We start from the raw sequence: 13,864 nt of genomic DNA, 5'->3' as shown, positions 1-13,864 counted from the left end.
TTTTAAAGGTGCTTTTTTCAGTAGGCATTTTTAAAAAGTGCTTTCTTTTCCGAATCATTTTTTTTCTTCCCTTCAGTGATATGTGGTGGATCCCATGCATTTCACGAAAATGGGGAGTTGCCTACGTAATCATTCACGCGGACTTCATGTCGTACCCACGTTATGACTTGCGCATGCGCGCACACTTAGACGACACTTGCGAAACCCGAGTGCTCCAATTCCGATAGAGAATATCAGATCCTTATGAAATGTTTTTCTTTTTAATTTATTTTAATTTTATTCTTGTTTATTTTATTTTATTTTACTTCTAACACTTTTTTTGACGTAGGGTGACATAAGATATCAATGTTATTATGTAATTCTGGGAAGTTTGGAGTGAAAATGTGTTTTAGTTATTTTGTTATTTATTATTAAAAAAGGTGACATGGCTGCTAGATTTTGAATAACTCGCTTTTTTGGCAGTCTTGATTTGGCCTCTTTCCATTTGTTTATTACTGTTTGTTCGTGTTGCAAGCTGTGCACCATCTTACGTTAGTGTTAACACCTTTAGTATTGTAAACACAAGTATTGTTAGCATTGTAAACATAAGTAATCAAATACATTGCTTGCAAGAATCTCAAAACACAATGATGCTAAATGGCTTTAAAATACAACTGAAACAGTAACCCGGAAATTTAGGCAGTCCCGTACAGGGTTGCCAGACTCTGAAAATAAAAAATACTACGACTTCATCCGAAAAAATACTACAAAATACTACATGTCTTAAGCGCTATCTACAGGACTTTTTTGAAAGCTTATGCAGACGAAAACTGAGACAGACGATTATTATTATTATAATTAACATTATTTATATCGTCTGGCAAAAGTTTTTTAGAATTATATTTAAATTTATTTTAGTTGAGGATAAAATAATATTATAATTGAAAAACAATTATCCTTTAACAATTATCTTAAAACAATTATTATCCTTTTGTGCAATTATACTTCAGATATACGTGTAGTAACTAATATTTTTATCAGCAACTTTGTCTTTTGAAGAATAAACAAAGAGTTGCGTGTATCATAATAATGTCTCTTGTGTATCATAAACGATTTATTTCAAAGTTGTATAAAATTGAACCTAAATGAAAATATAAAATCTCATATTTTGTCTCACATCCTACATAGAAAAGAAAAGTAAAATATACTTAATCAACGTGCATAAGAAACAATTTATATTATAATCTACTAGTATAAACGAACTTTTATTTTTCACAATCATCACTAGATACAGTGACTAATAGAAAATAAACTGTTGGATTATTTCAGAAATTGTTTTTTACTTCAAAACTAGAGTGGCACTTTTCTTTGTTTTAGGAAATGAAAATAAAATAAATAAATAAAATTTAAAAAAAAAAACTGAAAATACCACATTTTAAAAAAATACTACGAAAAATACCATACCCTTTTTTTTTTGGTGAAAAAATACTACCGTAGTATTAAAAATACTACGTCTGGCAACCCTGAGTCCCGAGCTTGCAGCGTTCCCTAGTGTAGAAAACACCATCCATAAAAAGTTTTTGTTTTTCAATAATATCATTGATTGGATATGAATTTTTTGAGTGCTTAAAAATTTTTGTAAAGTGCTTGAAAAGTTTTTAAAAAGTGCTTATTTTTTATTCAAAGATATGGCTACGCACCCTGATATATATACCGTAATTTCGCGGAGATAGGCCGCAGCGTTATTGATTTAAAACTTGAAAATTTAGTAGGAAGGCGTATCTAACGGGGCGGCCTATATAGTATTACTTTTTTTTTTCCTTCAAAAAATTTTGCTTTTTAGAAACCCCACTGGAAATTTCATCATCATTTTTTCCACCTGTTACTGTGCTTTTTATTTTTTCATGCTTAATGTTACTCCAAGGAATGGTCAGCATACCTGGAATTTTCCCTCCCTAATCCTTTTTTGGACTCACTTCCTGGAGACCACTATCTACAAGAGAAGGAAGTCTCTCTTTCCCTTCTGCCATATGAGCAGCTGTAGAGTATAAGAAATGGGCGTGGAGAGAGAATGTTGTCTGAAAGAACAGAGAAATGTCTTGTCTCTGACAATCTTAAAATAAATTTAAATAAGAAGGAAGTGTTTAAACTGTCTATGGCTCACAATTTTAAAAAATGTTGAAAAAAGTAGGAAATTTAATGACCATTTAAATTATAAATTAACAAAGGAAAGCAAGCTAAATATTAACTTTCAAACAGAAATAAAAGCTAATCATTAAAGTAAGCTATGCAATTAATAGTTATAAAAACAGATTAACAAAGGATAACTAACAGAAAAATAAGCTAACAATTAATAATTAGCAGAAAAACTAATTAATAAGAAATCGCAAAAAAAATAACAATTTAAAAAACAGAACAGTTAATAACTATAGAAAACAAGCTAACAATTAAAATCTAGCAAAAAAAATAAATAGCTGTTACTAACTAATGAAAAATTTGTCGGAAGAAATAATTAATCCCTTAATAAACATGCTTTTGTAGTACATATTATTTTATTTCGCATTCAAAATTATTATCACAAACTATTTAACACAGTGTATTATAGGTAAGTAAACAACTTTTAAACTAATTTTTTTCATTGCGTGCCGTCAAATTTCGAAATTGTTAAAAGTGTACCGCCACAAAAAAAAAGGTTGAGAATCACTGATCTAGAATATGCAAAAATAATAGGTATTATGGCAACAGACATGCCAATCTTTAGGATATTTAACCAAAAATGTGTTAACTAATAATGCTAAAAAAGTATGAAAAACATTTATTTAATAAAGAAGTTTATTTGCTTTTGTATTTATAAAAATTATACTCTCATGTAATGAAAAGGTGTTGTTTCTCTTTCCAGTTTTCAAGTGACACCAAATTTTAAAAATGATCCTGTTTTGATTGAATGACAGGAGTTTTTTTTTTTTTTTTTTAAATAATTCTAACTAGGAATGAATAATTTAAATAATTCTAACTAGGATGCTAGGAAGGAAAAACTGTTAGAATTAAAGCACTGGAATATTGTATATAATTTGCAAATATGTGTGAACTCTGTGAACTTGTTTGCTTTAGTTTAAGTTTTAAATCGAGAAATGCATTTATAAATTTTAATTATAAAATATATTTTTATAAAAGTGTGTTCTATATGTTTATAAATTTTTTTTTTGTATCATTTTCCAGCTTATGTTGAACATTGTCTTTACAAACTATTTTAGAATTTAGCAGCCGTGCCTTTCACGATTGGAAAACTTATGGTGAAATGAGGAGCTTAGCTTCACATAAGTATCGCTTAGAAACTGTCGAAGCCCGTCTTCCTAGTCAAAATTTAGAACTGGTTTGTTTTAAAGTTTCTACATTTTTTCTGCTTCAATCATTATTTTAAGCTTAATGTTTCTCCATTTTTTAATAATTCTAATTTTAGGGTTTAAATGCTCTTGGAATTATGAAGAATATTCATTTATTTGTATCAATATATATGTGTATATATATATATATATATATATACTTCTACAATCTCAATAATCAGATAAAGCTTCTTCACTATTTCACTGCACACATTCATTTGTTTATTCATCTTAATCTATAGATTAATTTAACATTTTCTTAAGAGTTTTTAAGAAGCTATAGCCATCATTATAACTCTATTTTACAAACATTTTTCTTATTGTTGTATTTTGCTCATTCTTAATACTTTTCTCAATGGTTATATGGTGTTAGTTTTTTCTTTTGTTAAAACACTTGGTAATTTATTACTGCAGGATCTGCTTATAAAGTTCTAATATTTAACAAGTTTCTGGATTTAATGTATAATCTTAAAATGTAGCATTTAAAGGTCAGCTACTTATCTGGGAATTATAAAAATCTGGCTGTTGTCTAAAATTATGATAGTTAAAAAGGAACAGGAAGAGGCTTGGAATGGTTAACATGCTTGATATTTTTTTTAACATTCTTAGCACTGTATGCAAATAAGTTTTGTAAAGTACAGATCATAAATAAAAACAAAAAATTAGAAATTGAGAACAAAATAAAGCTGTTGGGAGTTGCTGGTAAAATTTTATTTTATGTCATTTGTTTATATTTTGGTGGCATAAAATTTTTTGTTATATATTTTGTTTATCAAGTTTATGTCTGTTTATTTCAAAGTCTCATTACCATTTAATTGAATTAACTATAATGTGATTAGATTTTATATTCTATGTTTATTATATTTCTTATTTTTTACGGATATTTGTTGAACGCTCAAGTAATAATAAGCGATTTAAATATTTTTTGATATGATATAATTTTTTTAAATTAAAGTTGCATGATGTTATTGTTTAATTTTAGGTAAATTTTGTTTACGAATTTCTGTGGAAAAAGTTTAAAATATTTTCCCAATTTCTTTATTTCTTAACAAACCAAGATTAATAAAGGGGAATTTTTTTTACTATTTTGCAATTACTATAAGAATATCTAAAAAAATTGTACACAGGTAATAAATTAAATAATTAATTTTTTTTTATTTCAGTATTAGTGTGTAGTTTAATTAATGATATAATTTTTGTTTACATTTATTCTCCTTTGACAAGATTTAAGATATTTCAAAGAAAACAAGAGTCAAAGTGGTCAAGAAGTAACAATTAGTGAAATTTTAAAAATTATCCTATCCATTTATTTTTATTATTGTTTAAGTTTTTGGGTGTTCCTAGATAAAATTTTAATTTGCTATCAATATTTCATTCAAAGTTCACCTTGTTATTCAATTTTCGTGCAATTTAATTCGTGTTGAAATTTAATTATGAGAAAAAGAGTCTTTCAATTCCTCACTTAATAATTTTTTTTTCTAGTCCCCTTTTGATGGAGCTGAGAAATTTCACAAAGGTATTCATAAATTATGCTTGACTGAAGATGGTTAAAGTTATTTGGACCAGTTTCGACTTGATCTGGGAAATAGGTATGTTCTTTACATTGTATAAAATGACTTAACTCTTTTGCATATATTTTTTAGAAGTTAAAATTTTTTGTTTCAAAAATGTAAATAAATTCATTTTTTTGAAATGCCAAAATAAAAATAAATGAAATATAAAAATGAAAAAAAAAAAGGTGTCTTTATATTACATGCTATATTTTTTCTTCTGGCAGACAGTATCTGTAAATTGTTCTTACGCTAATATTTTTAAAACTGACATAATTGTTCATAGAACTATTTACCCAATAAAAATATGTCAAACAAATGGCTATATCACAGGAAAGAAAAATAAGATCAACCCTAAGCAGAACCTCCACTCTATCCGCTACTCTGTAGGCAAATTCTCAGTTCAGAGTTGCCCAAACGGTTGCTCGTAATTGGGCTACCATTTTTGGCTATTTGTTCTAACTTTTGACTAACATTTTATTTTTTCATGTGACGCTATTGTCCCATAGTTTCTAAAAGATGTTTGTAAAGGGAGGGAAAGAAAATCACAGACGCTGTACAATATTGATTGATTTTTATTTAATTTTGTACATTTTTAAGCCTTTATTTAGCTGAAAATTAAAATTCTGAACTCTTCAATTCCACATTAGTGGAGCAGCATAGTATAAAAAAGATTATGATTTCTAGCTCATAACATAAAAATATTATGATATCAATGAATTTCATGTTGCTTCTCTAATAGGATAAGGGTGTAAAAGGAGAATAAACTTAAAATACCATCTAGAATTTTTATGATTTTTTTTGTTGCTTTGAATCGTTGAGTGACTAATGTTATAGAAGTTTTTTATGAATAAAAGTACAGTTTATTTGTTCACATTTACGTATCTAACATTGCTAACTAGGCAAGTGAAGTATTGTTATCTTTGTATACGCTAAATTGAATGAGAATAAAACCAAGATGACTGATTTAATAGTGTAACAATTCGAAAATTTATAAAAGTTTCATGTGTAGAAAGTACAATTTTTTGACTTTTTTATGCAACTGACATTGCTATCTAACTTCAAATTCAATATTTTATGCTTAACCTAATAAAATAGTCCTTTGAAATAATTTTTAAAAAGAAATGAGGGTTTAATGTATGAAATATGCAATTTTTGACTTACCTTTTAATCTTAAAATATTTATAATATCAAAACTGTTAGATCTATCAAATCAATTCTTTTTTTTTTTACTTTAGTCTAAAAAATACACAGTAAATAATGTCTCAGAATTTATTGTCATAAAATTAATTTACATTGCATTAAGGGATCATAACTTTTATTCATCATTTTCACATTGCGTATCAGGAATATCATTTTTATGAAAAACCAATTTTTTTTTAAAATTATTTTTTAAATATAAGAAGATTTTCAATGTCATACTTGCAATTTATTATTGTAAAATTTAAAGCATTCATTATATGAATTGTATGATAATTTAATTCAAAAATACATTATTTATTTTAAGACAAATTTATTGTAATTATACACTATATAAATTCATTAATAACTAGGGAAAAAAACTGTATTTTATAAAGAGCATATTTTTTATGTACCCTATTATTTAGTTATAGGCTTTAAATGTGTTTTGCATTTTAAATAATACAAGAATCAATTGAAGTTAAACATTTAATACCAAGTGAAATGTTTCGAACATTATTCATTTACTTTTTTTATTTCATTCATAACAATTTTACATCTCTTTCCTTCTTCACCAAAAAAACCTTACAAGATTCGACAAAATATCTAAAATAAAAGAAAGAAATCACTATCATGATAAAATTTTACACATTAACATTAGAATACACATATTAGAATAAGGGGGATTAAATACCATTAATTTGAAATCAGTTAAGCCTTCAGGCATCCCTTATAAACTGATTTTAAGTTTGTCAGATATTTTGATTATAGTTCTAAGATTATTCTAATGAAAGATGGCAGATATTTGATTTTGTAGCTTTAATGGTTGGGCTGAAATTTGTTTTGAAAAAATAAGTTGTATTTATAAACGAAGACTATTAAAAATGAAAGTATGTTGAAAAATTAGTAAGATAAACTTATATACTTACTACCATTGTAGAAAAGTAAAGTGTCAATAGATAAATGTAAAGTATAAATAAAAAGTAAAGTATCCATAGTTAACATTGAATAATAATAAACAAAATATTATGCAAATCATCATATACCAAAAAAAGAGGGATTAATGTAGAAACAGATAAGGGATTTGGGAATTTGTATTTTTAAAAATTACTTCTTATATATAATATTACTATATATAATTTTTTTAATACTTTTCAATAATTACCAAAAATGGGGTAACTTTGTGAGAGTGTGAGAGACAAGATAAATATTCATGTTTTCTAACTTGTTTTAAAATAAGCTTTTCAAAAATTAAAAGAATTCTTTGGGAAGAATAAAATATTTATTTCAATAATAATAGAAATAAAATAAATTTTTCAAATAATCAAACACATGCTTTAACAATCAACTGAAATAAAGATTGAAATTTAAAAATAAAAAAATACAATGATTATTATATTTTATGTTACAATAATGCAACAAAGCTTGGCGAGTTGCTTGGCAAATATTTCAAAATGAAGCTTTTCACCAGTATAAATCTTTACATATATAAAAATAGAAATAATTTCTATCTAAAGTAATTAAAACTTTGATTGGAATAAATCATAATAAGTTTTAATTTTCTTAGTTTGAACCAAATATAAATATTTTAAAAGAAAATCTAGGAAATAGTTTACTGAACTCACCAGTTTTGAAATGAATCCTCAGTGCTTAACTATTTAAATATTGCAAATAAATAAGAAATTTAAACAAAGGCATGTTTAAATAAAACATGAGTAAATGAATTTGTATAAATATGACGAATAGGCCAACAATAAAAATGTATAAAAGGTCACAACAACCTCCCATCCTGCAGTAGCAAAACATTAGAACTTTTCTTTAGCAGTTTCATATTTTCTTTAACCATAGTCGAATCAAAGGCTGGATAATACACCTTCCAATTAAACTTAGGATCAATAAAGAGAATTTCTGTATCATTTACTTCCAGGATCTCGTTTTGCAGTCATGTCTTGGAGAATGTGACATTACAGCTTAAAAGAAAGGAAGAACAGCTGAAATTAAAATATATTTTATAATTTGCAATAAAATTCATCAAACATTAAAAATAATTTATTACAAATATTATTTTCAAAGCTACATTGTTTCGAATATTACAAGTAGCTATACATGTTTTAGTAAATAATAAAACTAATTGATAAGAAATAATAATTATGAATAACACAAAAGAACCTCACAAAGCATATAAAAGCACAATTGGTTTTGTCTGCAAAAGGAATTGTTTTAAATAATAACCACATAAGTAAAATTTATTTCAACATGATTTAAGCAATATTTTAAATAAGCAGTCAAAGATAACAAACTTGATCTTCCACCCCTGAGTGCAGGATGAGGGTAAACTTTGAAATCTTAATTATGAACTTTTTCGGATTCTCCAGAAAAATTAGCCTAATTTGTTTGTCTATATGTTTATGCATTTTGCTTCACAGATGATGTTGTAATGGAGAAATTTATGTATATAATTGGTACTAATTGTTTAAAATGATTTGTTGAGTTAATTGAAACAAGAAAATTAATAAAATTTGTTCTTTATTTTTTAAAAAAAAAATTTGAAAATTTAAATAAAAAAAAATCAATACAAACAATTTGAAAAAAATGTCTAGTCTTATGTCATTGATTTGATGAGCCTCCAGATTTACCATTTTAAACTAGCTAATCTAACTCTATAATTATCAAAATCTGAGACATATCATAATAAAGCCAGATCCTTCAAAAGTTAAGACCCAATAGTATTACTCTTGAAATTTTTTTTTACATATATCATCAAAATAAAATTATGAATTAAAACATTATTGTACATAATAAAACTTATTTACCCAAAAATAAATAGCAGGGCTCCATACAAAAAATATTTCATCATTTAATTTACTCATGATTAAATTGGGAATTTAGTTACTAGAAAATGTTAGAGTCTCTTTAAGTAAATGGTATTGAATGACAGAAATTTTTTTTTACTGAGGAATGCATTTTACTGAATTTAAAAAAAAAAAAAAAAAACAATTTCGTTCATGTTTTAGAAGATTTTTTCCTTTAAAATATAATGCTTGTTTGGTTGTTTATTTTATTTATTTTTTTTTTCAAAATTACCTCAAATTTAAAAATAAATAAAAAGAACATTTGAAAAATAGCAATATTTTAATTTGTTTTTAGTAATCAAATTAATTTCATTTCAAAAAATAGTTCTCATATACAATAAGGTATCCCTTTGATTGAGCACTTTATCTAAGATCTTTTACTATACATAAATTCTTACATTCTCCTATTATTTCTTCGATTTGTAATTCACATATAATAATTTGATTTCTTATTTTTAGAAAAATCTCACTCATAAATAATTTACCAGTTTTCTGTCAGAATATGAAGAAAAAAACACTTAGGTAAGACGGGCACCAAATTGTAAATATTTAACTTTTAATGTTCTAACAAAATCCGGAGAAAACGACTGCTTATTCTACATTCTAAAATCTAACTAGTTTTTAGGTTAGGTTTTTAATAACTACTTTTATATTTTGAATAATATGATAAGTATTATTTGAGCATTAAATAACTTTGCTGACGATGTATTTTTAACAAAATTTAATAACTTCTATATATTTTAGAGCTTCAAAATTAGTATACTAAATTCAACATGATTGATAATTCTCTAGGATAAAAATAAATATAAAATATCTTGAAGCAAAGCATGAAATTAACCAATGCAGTAAAGAGAGCGCATTCTTATTTCAGCAAAACTTTTAGTAGTAAAACTATTACAATCACCACATTGATAAATATTTTCGCCTGTGTCCATATTTAAAATTAGCTATGTTGTATTTTGCTCTATGTTGTGATGTGATCAAATAGACAGTTAGTTGGAATATCTGACTTCGAACTTTTTCAACTGTTAAGTTTCATCAATATATTAAAATCAAGCGACTTTCTAAACTATTCAAAGACAAAATCGGTTTAAATTTTTTAGTGAATATAGTTGACTCTCATTTCTCTGAAGCACCCAAATTTGCTTTGATTCCAAAACAACTGAACCGATTAAACTTTTTGTGACATCACGAACTATGAATTCGGAAGCGCATTTAAACTCTGAATTGAGGCCCTCAAGGTCTCAGGAATACAAACAGACCCACCAATTTAACATTTGCTCATTCAAGTATTTAATTTTTTTTAGCCACCACAATTCTTTATCAGCTTACTTTTTTTATTAAATCTGCAATCTTCTTTATTTAAACTAGTTTCACGAGACTGAGTTCCTAAAAAATCAGATCCTATTGCTATGAGCTCATGCATGCTCCCTCAAAACGTTTTGGTGGCATGTGTTATTATAAATTTGATTTGTAAAAATTTTGTAAGCTTAAAAGTAATTAATCTTAGATTTCTGAAAGGAATGTTTGAATTCTTAACAATTTTTCCCGTGCTTATGTCTCAGCGCCATGTTTTTTTCTTCTTCTTACATTACTTTAATTTAAATAATACAGATTTGAAAAAAATACATAACTTTCTTTTCTGATATGCATGTGCACATTTTTTTAAAAGTATATTTCTATAGAGTGTTACCTGTAGAAATTATATTGACAGTTACAGCATAAAACTCTATTTTATGTATAAAGATATAGTTTTTTATTTCATTTTTGATATTTACAAATAAGTAAATAAAGCTGTTTATATCTTTGATTCAATTATTCATAGCCAAAATGTACATATTATTGGCAATTCGTATTTTATATTATATATTCTTACTTATACTCAAACAAATACTATTTACCATAAATTAAAAAAAGAGCATACCTATTTTTTGAAATTTTCAGTTATTACCCTTCTCTAATCCTAATAATTTTAATTCTAAATATGTTTCTTAATTCATTAAATAGTATTTTTTGCCATGAAATTGTATAAAAAAAATAAGTAGTTGTAAATAAATTGTATAAAAAAATAAAATAAACTTTATACCAAAAGATATTTTAATAATAATAAAAAAACATGGATAATCATATTTTTAAATAATTTGTTAAAAAAATTAACACATACATCTTGGAAAATAAATTTGATTTTTGTTGAATAATATTACCCTTTTTCAAAGGTTAAAATTTAAAATATATTTAATTGAGTAAAAAAAAAGAACATATTTAGTGGTTAAATTTCATTTGTAAGAATTCAGTTAAGCAAATTTGCTGCAACAATTTGAATTAATTCATAGAGTAAATATTTTAAGCTATTTACTCTTTTAATTATGTATCTTTATTGACCTTTATTTATTTTTCATTAAAATAAATGCGTGCAGTTATGAGCAATTTTAGGTTTTTAACATTTTGTTAAGTAAACAATTCAATCTCATTAGAATGTTATGGAATATAATGTTTATTCAATTGACAAGTTTTGTGAGTACAGTATTTATCACATAATTTTTGAAAAGAAAAATTTAAAACTTATCGTAATATCAATGACATTATTACCATAATTTTTATAAATTTTTTGTAGTCTATTGCAATCCAACCAAAAAAAGTAACTGAAAAAAAAAATCAAATTAAAATATCCTTAGAATGACGAAAAACTACATAATCATCCTAATGCTTAGTGAATATCTTTTTATAATTTAGAAAATTTCTTTGCAAGCAAAAAGAGAAGTAAATGCATGAATTAATAAACAATTGTAAGTTTTAAAATTTATTAAGTAATTTTTTTTTATCTTAATGGCAGGCACTGAGCTTTCATCCTTCACCTTGAAAGATGCCGGAAGTGTTGCCCATTTAAAGTTACCCAATGGGCACCTGTAAAATTCACGGAGGAGAGCAACATTACCCATGCTACACTGTCACAGATACCTGTTTATAGGTTGGGCCACATTCACACAACAGAGAATAGCCCACTCAGAGAAACATCCATGCACTAAGTTGGATACGAACCCGCAACCATTGGTTTCGCAGTCAGGCATGCCGACCACTCGGCCACCTGGTCAGCATTTATTAAGTAACAAATTTAATCTATGAATGTTTTAGTATATGAAGTATTTTCAACCAACAAGTTTTGTAATTACAGTATTTATTGAAGAGAAAAATCAAATATTAATAATAATATCTATCAATAAGATCCAATGCATTCCATTCCCCGATCTAATTATGCAATCCATTCCCTTTTTTTTAACATTTTGCAGTCAATAGAAACCCTAACAAGGAAAGAACAATGAAATAAAAATGTCAGAAAGCTGATCAAAACTACTTAATAATTCATAGCTAATAGATATTTGTTTTATAATCAATTCAAGTATTCTTAATGAAAAGTGTCATTGCAAGTAGAAATTCATCAAAAAAATATTAAAATTTTAAAACATAATAGAAATACCCTTGAGATGGCAAAAATTTAATGAATGGTGGCTAATGGTAGTTTTTAAACAATTTATTTAAGTTTTAATATTGTTAGTAACACTGTAACAATGAGGGCCAAAATCAATTGGACTGTTCAGATTTGCATAACAATGGGAGACGAAAATAAGGAGAATTTGTTTCCTCGCTAGCTATTCCAATTTCAAACGCTTCTTCGGAGCACATGCATTAGCTCATAATAATAGGAGTCGTTTTTGGCGGTGCTCTATCTTTAAAAACTAGTAGTATTCAGCTTTTTGCCCCAGATGTCCTACAAAAGGGCTCGTGCTTGACAAACTCTCATAGATGTTTAAGCTGAGCATGTATTGTGTAATTTTCTCTCCTAGCTATTTACTTCTCCTGTTTTTAATTTTTTACTTCTTTCTTAACTTCATGGAGTATTGGAATATATTTTTCATGTTATTGGTTTTTAGATTTAAACAGTTTTTTTTTAATTATTATTATTTATAAGTAATGTTTTTAAAAAAGAAAAAAAAAATAGATAAGTTAGTTGCTGAAATTACTTACGCAATCGAAATGAACCTAGATTAGTTGTTTCCGTCCTTTGCTCAATATTATTCTGAAGTATGTATCTGTGAATCTTGATTATCAGAGCCTTGTCTGCATCTGTATTATAATAACAAGATTAAACTGGTCATGTTAAAACATAGTATTGAACCTATAACCTAGCATATACCATTACATGAAATACGACTCTATAGGTCAACATTTATCTGTATTTTTGTCGTATCTGCAAGCAGGATATGTCAGTAGCTAAATGTAGGAAAATTGAAGTGATTATTACAATGAATTGAAAAATGAATGATTAAACTGCTTGAAACAATTATCAAAGTCAATTATTCTGGTATAAAAATTATTAACACTTAAATTTATTATAATATGAAAGTAAGCAGCTACATTTATCATGATTTTGGCAGATTTTAGTTTCAACTATTAGGTGGTAGATAATTTTTTTTTTAAAAAAAAGCTTAATAGTTGAAACTTATTTATTAGAAAATTATATTTTTAATATAATTTCTAAACTTTAATTTCTTGATATTTTTTAAAGTCCTCTAATTTTAATAGTTCTTTTTGGACTTGGAGACTGATATTTTTTTAATGAACTAACTTGATTATTTATGTATTAAATTTATATCTATGTTTCCAAATTTTTTTTGTAAAACTTTAAAAGTTGGCTATGAATTTTTTTTACATGAATAACGAGCATATAATAAATTGTTTTGTATGAAATTTACTTAATTTTTACTTTAGTACTTCACTTGTTGCCTCACTCAGTCCTCTTGTTTATGGCGGTATTCAAGGGGTGATGAAGAAGGACATAGTTCTGGGGTTGGGTCTGCTTAGGGCTCTATCAAAAATATTTTTTAAAAAATTTAGTTTTTATTAATTATAGTTTTTTTAAAGA

The 13,864-nt window shown here is 25.8% G+C and overlaps 1 protein-coding gene and 2 long non-coding RNA genes across 7 annotated transcripts in view; 2 read left to right on the top strand and 1 right to left on the bottom strand.

Annotated features, from left to right (window-relative positions):
• Positions 1-13,864, top strand: part of LOC107440777 (mitochondrial potassium channel ATP-binding subunit) — a 546,992-nt gene that overhangs the window by 152,138 nt on the left and 380,990 nt on the right. The window lies entirely within an intron of this gene.
• The window catches only part of LOC147806797 (uncharacterized), a 494,278-nt gene that overhangs the window by 100,309 nt on the left and 380,105 nt on the right, over positions 1-13,864 (bottom strand). The window lies entirely within an intron of this gene.
• On the top strand, positions 3,180-12,874 carry LOC147806804 (uncharacterized). Its single transcript, XR_015435238.1, has 3 exons — positions 3,180-3,352; positions 4,845-4,951; positions 11,777-12,874. It is a non-coding gene; the product is annotated as an uncharacterized LOC147806804 (long non-coding RNA).

This window comes from Parasteatoda tepidariorum, chromosome 7 (genome assembly GCF_982258835.1).
Source record: "Parasteatoda tepidariorum strain Cologne lab strain chromosome 7, Ptep-v5.0, whole genome shotgun sequence".
Classification (NCBI taxonomy): Eukaryota; Metazoa; Arthropoda; class Arachnida; order Araneae; family Theridiidae; genus Parasteatoda; species Parasteatoda tepidariorum.
This window is presented reverse-complemented; position numbering and strand designations above follow the sequence as displayed.